This window comes from Muntiacus reevesi, chromosome 5, assembly GCF_963930625.1.
Source record: "Muntiacus reevesi chromosome 5, mMunRee1.1, whole genome shotgun sequence".
Taxonomy (NCBI): Eukaryota; Metazoa; Chordata; class Mammalia; order Artiodactyla; family Cervidae; genus Muntiacus; species Muntiacus reevesi.
Window position 1 is genome coordinate 109293781 of NC_089253.1, and position 7922 is coordinate 109301702.

Here is a 7922-nt window from a genome sequence, read left to right on the forward strand (position 1 = left end):
AAGACTACCGGAGTGAGGCGCCATTTCCTTCGCCTGGGGATCTTCCCCACCCAGGGATCGACCCTGGGTCTCTTGCATTGCAGACAGCGTCCTTACCAACTGAGGTATCCGACGCTGGGTCTAACCTCACCTTGCCCTCTTCAGAACCGTCTCTCTAGAGACGGAATTCTCTCCCAAAGGAAGATTTTTGTAGGGTCCTCATACGTTTTCAGGATGATTGTGAGACACCCTCCAGGTCCTCAGAACCTAATATATGTAGGTGGTACCTAACCCTCTATGCACACGTGTCTGCACAAATACAGCCTGAAAGAAAGTTTATTTTTATACTGAGTGGCAATCGTAGCTGCCCCTTTCTGGTTATTACTAGAGGAATATCTAGTGACAAATCCAGCGACCTAGGTTTCCCCCCAATTTTTCACAAGTTTCCCAAAATAAAATTTTCTTTACATTTTTAAAGAAGACACTTTCAGCCAAGAAGGATAGGTTTGGTCTATTTTCATGTCCCTTTTGTGCTGCTCAAAATTCTCACGTGAAAGAATATGTTTTGTAATAGTTCAACTGGACGCAAATTTCCAGCTGGAAGTAATGTGTGCAAATGAGGAACGCTTTCACAATAAAAGTCTGCTCAAGATAATAGTTTTGGAGAACAGAGACCATTCATTTCTGGTATTTTTGCTATTGGAAGTACTGTTGAGCCAATTGGAATAACTTTTGTTTACAGTCTAGCTGTGAAATACTGCGCTGGGGCTGACAGCTCCCACGGAGAGGAACAGCATTGGGAAAACACCTGCCTGCCTTCCTGCTCATCTGGAAGGACACTGTGTTAAATTTGCAGTTTATTTTGAGGAAAATATTAGTATTAATACCGTGTAACTATAGTTCAGGGAATAATTACAACATTCATCATATTTGACTCTTAAGTTTTTTCCTTTTGTCAGAAGTCCTGGATTTTTTAAAAAGTTATCCCTAACTATAGGCTTTACTCATCAAAAGAAAAATAAATTACATTAGCATTTCTTGAAAAAGTTTGCTTTTAATGAAATTTGGGTTTTTACTCTAGGTTCAGAGTAACAGAGACCACTTGTCTTAGTCAAAAGTTCAAAAAACAAACAAACAAACAAAAAAAAAACCCAGCAACAACTTCCCAGCAAAGAAGAAGAAAAGAAAACAATTTGTTAGGAAGCTGCTTGTTGCCAGGCAGTGCATAGATGCCTAGGTTATGAAATAGATGACAAGATTCTTATCTCCATAATCCTAGTGAAGGGTGCAGATGGGTGAATAGGTGGTTGTCTTTGGTAAGGACTATGATAAAAAAAACATATATACACACATAGATACATATATTCTGCACACTGTGAGAAAAAAGGTCTTTTCTTCCCAGAGGTGATACTTAAGTTGAATCTTTATTCTGAAAGCAGTATCTGTTCCCTGAGCCAATTTGGCAATATAGAAAAGCGTAATAAAAAAGGCAATTTAAGTAAGTTTACTTTCAGTACCAGGCAATAATAATAGTTAAATTTTGTAATATTTTTTCTATATTTTTTCCTATCACATCATTGCAAAGTTTTGGTCCTAATAATTTCATTTTTTTATTTAGTGTATCATCAACATTTTCTTATCATTGCAAATTACTTAAACACATCATTTTCAATAACTACATTCAATTGTTTGGTATGGATATAATTTCCATAAACCTATGCTTTCAGATATTGGTTACATTAATTTTTATAATAATAAATATGCCATTTTAAATATCTTTGTGCATAAATTTTTGAAAATTTCAGATCCCCACCCACTAGAAAAGTGGGGTTCCTGAACCATTTTAAGGCTTTCAGTATTGCAAAATTGTTTCCCAAAAAGGATGTATTAATTTCTACTTCCATTAGCAGATAAGATTCCCAGGTGGGCTGTGTGAAATAGAAGTAGGCTACCGGTGTCTAAGGCAGGGATAGAATGTGGGTGGAGTAGGATAAACATTCTAGATGGAGAGAGTTGTTAATGGTTTTACAGAGGAGTAAAATAACTTGGCCAAGTAACTTGGTTTTATTGGAATAGAAGGGGCAAGTTAAGACAAAACCTCTGATTTGAAAGACATGCATAAGTCATGTCACAAAGAGTCACATATATGATGTATTAAGGAGTTGAATTCCAATCATATTGATAAACTGTCCCTTGCTGTGCCTAGTTGCTCAGCCATGTCCAGCTCTTTGCGACCCCATGGACAGACAGGCTACAGTCCATGGGGATTCTCCAGGTAAGAATACTGGAGTGGGTTGCCATGCCCTCCTCCAGGGGTTCTTCAAAACCAAGGATCAAGCCCAGGTCGCCCGCATTGCAGGCGGATTCTTTACCATATGAGTCACGAGGACTGTCTCTTATACAGCTTTATATTCCACTCTCTGATCTAGTACCTTCAGTATCCATTTCCAGATAAACTTTCCCACTACCTGCCAGTACATATGGGCTACTCCTACAGTGTCCTTCTCTTCCCTTGGCAGACCCAGTACTTCTCTGGCTGGGTGGCCAGAAGGAAATATGGGTGGATCGTCAGGAGTGGCGTAAGACACTTACGTAAGACAGAAGCCTATGCATCATTTCCAGGCACAGGGGGAGCAGGCTTTAATGGGTTGCTGTATGCCCAGAAAGTTCAAGGGAATATGGGGATTCAGTATTTTCAAATGTGTCAGCCAAGATGTCCCCAAGTCTCAGGATCTTATTCCTTCCCAATCAGAGCCTCACTTTGGTTTAGCAGTCTGGCTCTGGCTGAGAACTCAACCTACTCTGAAACTTCATTGCTCTCACAAAAACCTGGAGCTATGTTTTTCCTGTCCTTCAACAGTAAATGAGTATTTTTATTTGCTGTACTGGAGGCCTCTGGCCTCAAACCTTAAACTGGCAAGTAATTACCTCAGCCTTTCTTTGTCTTATGCCTGTGAAGAGAATAAATAAGACTTAGCAAGAGCCATTTGATCCTATTGTCATTGTTCAATCATTCAGTTGTGTTCAACTATTTGTGATCCCATGGATTGCAGCATGACAGGCTTCCCTGTCCTTCACTATCTCCTGGACTTTGTTCAGACTCATGTCTGTCAAGTTGGTGATGCCATCCAACCTTCTCATCCTCTGTCATCCCCTTCTCCTCCTGCCCTCAGTCTTTCCCAGCATCAGTATATTTTCCAATGAGTCAGCTCTTTGCATCAGATGGCCAAAGTATTGCAGTTTCAGCTTCAGCATTAGTCCTTCCAAAAGCATCAGTTCTTTATGATCTAACTCTCACATCCATACATGACTGCTGAAAAAACCATAGCTTTAATTATTTGCACCTTTGTCAGCTAAGTGATGCCTCTGCTTTTAAAATAAAGCATAAAGAAGGTTGAGTGCTGAGGAATTGATGTTTTTGAACTGTGGTGCTGGAGAAGTCTCTTGAGAGTCCCTTGGACATCAAAGAGATCAAATCAGTCAACCCTAAAGGACATCAACCCTGAATATTCATTGGAAGGACTGATGTTGAGGCTGAAGCTCCAATATTTTGGCCACCTGATGCGAAGAACTGACTCATTAGAAAATATCCTGATACTGGGAAAGATTGAGGGCAGGAGGGAAGGGTGCGATAGAAGATGAGATGGTTGGGTGGCATCATCGGCTCAATGGACATGAATTTCAGCAAACTCTGGGAGATAGTGAAGGACGGAAGCGTAACGTGCTGGGATCCATGGAGTCACAAAGAGTCAGACACAACTGAGCAAATAAACAACAACAACTAGGTTTTGTCATAGCTTTTCTTCCAAGGAGCAAGAATCTTTTAATTTCATGGCTGCAGTCACCATCCTCAGTGATTTAGGAGCCCAAGAAATTAGAACCTGTCACTTTCTACTTTTCCCACGTCTATTTGCCATGAAGTGATGGGAGTGGTTGCCATGCTCTTAATTTTTTTGAATGTTGAGATTCTATAGTGGTTATAATTACTTCTTTCCCTAACTTCTCAAACTTCCGATGTTGTACCACCAGTGAAGCCCTTCCCTTTCACCCGCAGTGAAAGTTTTAACAATTGCACCTGCATGTCATGCTAGGAGCTACCCGCATTCCCCCCACTACCAATGACAGTGTCCTCATTGACAGTTGGTAATCCAGTTCCAAAATATTATCTTATAATCTGCTTCCATTGGAGAAGGAAATGGCAACCCACTCCAATAATCTTGCCTGGAGAATCCCATGGAGAGAGGAACCTGAAGGGTTTGCAAAGAGTTGGACACGACTGAGCAACTAACACACAATCTGCTTTCATACCAACTGTTTTAGGTTAGGTCTCCTGGGAATCAGATGATGATTTGCATAAAAAGAATTCGAGGGAGTCTTTTTGAAAACCACATGTGTAAGGGAATGAAGGAAGTGGAAACGGCAAAGAGGGCTATTGAATTCTGATACTTTTAAAACGAGTCCTCAGCCATTCCTCCTGGCAGCTCGGGACTGGGATGGCCCTTTAGTTGAATGGGCCTCTGTACCTCTGGATCTTCCAGTCATTGAATGTGAGCTGTTCAAAAAGAGAGAGCATCACCTGGATGTGGCAGCTCCCTTTATAAGAAACTGCCAAACTCCTCCAAAGTGGGCTGTACCATTTCGCATTCCTTAGAGCAGGGAATGAGAATTCCTGTTTACTGCATGTCCTCTCCAGCATGCAGTGTCATCAGTATTCTGAATTTTGTCCATTCTAAGGGATGTGTGGTAGTGACAGCTGCATGTGGCTGAGGCTAACTCCCAGAGAGGGATACAGATGTTAGTCTTCAGTAGGCAGCACTCTGAGCAGCTGGGAAAATGCCTATCTTGGTTCTAAAAGAGGGGTGGGGGCAGCTCACCCCAGCATCCACTACTTGCAGTTATCAGAACTGGGATATAAGATAGAATGCTGCTGCTGTTGCTAAGTCGCTTCAGTCGTATCCGACTCTGTGCAACCCCATAGACGGCAGCCCACCAGGCTCTGCTGTCCCTGGGATTCTCCAGGCAAGAACACTGGAGTGGGTTGCCATTTCCTTCTCCAATGCGTGAAAGTGAAAATTGAAAGTGAAGTTGCTCAATAGTGTCCGACTCTTAGCGACCCCATGGACTGCAGCCCACCAGGCTCCTCCGTCCATGGGATTTTCCAGGCAAGAGTACTGGAGTGGGGTGCCATTGCCATCTCCGTAAGATAGAATAGAACTCTACAAAATTGGACTCAGTGCTGATTCATCTGAGCTATTGGTCTAAAGAGTGTTAGTTGCAGCACTTGAGATTATTAAGTCAGTCAATTTTAGCTTTGGAAACTGATGGGTAAGTAGGCACCTTCCCTGGACTTATAGAGTATTAGTCATCCTTTCCCTAAGGCTGGGAGTCAAGGGTTTTAAGGGATGGAGACATGCAAAGGATTTGAAAAGTTTGAATGCCCATGTAGCTGATCTCTCTGGACTCCTGTCTTTGAGCTTTCTTCTCTTCTAGCACTTTTTCTCAATTCATTTCTTTGCTTAAGTTAATTCATATAATGATCAAGAGCATGGACTCTGGCCAGACTGCCTGGCTTCAGTGGCTTGGCTGTGATATAAAGGTAAGTTTCTCTTCCTCTCTATGGCCTTAGTTTCCTTACCAGTAAAATGAGACTCAAATAAGTTTGTGGTTAAAAAAAAAAAAAAGAAAGAAATGGTACAAATGAACTTATTTACAAAACAGAAATAGAGTCACAGATGTAGAAAACAAATTTATGGTTTCCAGGGAAGGAACGGGAGTGGGGAGGGATAAATTGGGAGGTTGGGATTGACACATACATACTACTACAAAAAATAGGTAGCTAATAAGAACCTACCATTTAGCGCAGGGATCTCTACTCAGTGCTCTATAATGACCTAGATGGAAAAACAACCTGAAAAAGAGTGGATATATGTATAACTGATTCACTTTATAGCAGAAACTAACACTGTAAATCAACTATACTCCAATAAAAATTTAAAACTAAATAAAAATAAACAAGTTTGTGTTATGAGTTTATCTGTTTATCTATTTAGCTAGTCCTTGAGATACATCCTATCAGTGTTAAATCAGTCTGTACTTTTTCACAGCACTTAAAACAATTCTCATATTTGATTAGTAATTCTACCTGGCAAGGCCTTGGGTGCTAAATGAGGCCAGTTCCACTCTACACCCTGCGAAGAGGAGGGTGGGGGTGGAGTGGGTAGGGTGGGGGGGGGGGTGTGTGAGAGAAGGGTACATATTTCCTTGATTTGGTTTTCCTTGCCATGGTAGTAGTAAAATGCATGGTTTTGATAGTTGAGTGGTGCCCAAAGTGGAAAGAGCAGGTTTGCTGCCAGGGCTGTGTGGACACTAGGGCTCCAGTCAGCCAAAAATGAGGAGTCTGTGGGTTCTGTGTACATGGCTAGTTTCCACATTGGGGTTTTGTTGAAAAAAACCTCCAGGTTTGTCTTGTTTCTCACAAGGATCTTGAAGGGGATGCCTGGCTATCAGTTCAGTTCAGTCGCTCAGTCGCATCTAACTCTTAGCGACCCCATGGACTGCAGCACGCCAGGCTTCCCTGTCCATCACCAACTCCTGGAGCTTGCTCAAACTCATGTCCATCGGGTCCATGATGCCATCCAACCATCTCATCCTCTGTCATCCCCGTCTCCTCCTGCCTTCAATCTTTCCCAGCATAAGGGTCCTTTCCAATGAGTCAGTTCTTTGCATCAAGTTGCCAATATATTGGAGTTTCAACTTTAGCATTAGTCCTTCCAATGAATATTCAGGGCTGATTTCCTTTAGGATGAACTGGTTGGATCTCCTTGCAGTCCTAGAGACTCTCAAGAGTCTTCTCCAGCACCACAGTTCAAAAGCATCAATTCTTTGGCGCTCAACTTTCTTTATGGTTTAACACTCACATCCACACATGACTACTGGAAAAACCATAGCCTTGACTAGACGGACCTTAGTTGGCAAAGTAATGTCTCTGTTTTTTAATATGCTGTCTAGGTTGATTGTAGCTTTTCTTCCAAGGAGCAAGCGTCTTTTAATTTCATGGCTGCAGTCACCATCTGCAAAGATTTTGGAGTCCCCAAAAATAAAGTCTATCACTGTTTCCATTGTTTCCCCATCTATTTGCCATGAAGTGATGGGACTGGATGTCATGATCTTAGTTTCCTGAATGTTGAGTTTTAAGCCAACTTTTTCACTTTCTTTCACTTTCATCAAGAGGCTCTTTAGTTCTTCTTCGCCATAGCAGAATTGAATTTGAGAAATCTAAGGTCCTGGATATCTTTCTTTGTCTCTCATTCCCAGGGATCTGAACACTAGCAATTGTCCTACCTTGTTCCTGATATTTTCTTCACTGGCACAAGCCCTTCCTGCTTGTCTCAACCTGTCAAAATTCCTCTAGGCCATGTTCCAATACATGTCCCTTGTCAGAACTAAAGTTTCTCTCCTCTGTGCCCTTTGTACCCTTGGAGTGTATAAATTCTTTTTTCAATTTCTGAGTTGAAATGTGTATTTGTCCTTCTCCCCTGTTATCTCCTTGATGCCCACTATAGAACCTTTTTCAGCACAGAGTTCTCACATTACCAGGTCTTAGCACATGTGTACTTAAATTCTTTAGATTAATGTGAATATTTGTAAACTGTTTTTCTCTTTGAGTTAGGCTATCTGGGTTAACTCCACAGATTGTCTCCAATATACAAACAATCTAAACGTCAAAATTTTATTTAAAATTTAGAACTCATTATTTTTTATCAGAAAGTATTTCTGATCAAACCTTTTTCTTCCTAGGTCACTTTGAATAGAAAAAGCAGACTTGTAAATTCTTTCAATTCTGAAGCCCCTAAATATTAATTCTTTGAGGTCTTCTTTAGTCTTTTTTTGGTCTTCAGGGGAAGGAACAAAGCCCTGATGAGTAATAACAGCTAGCCCTAGGC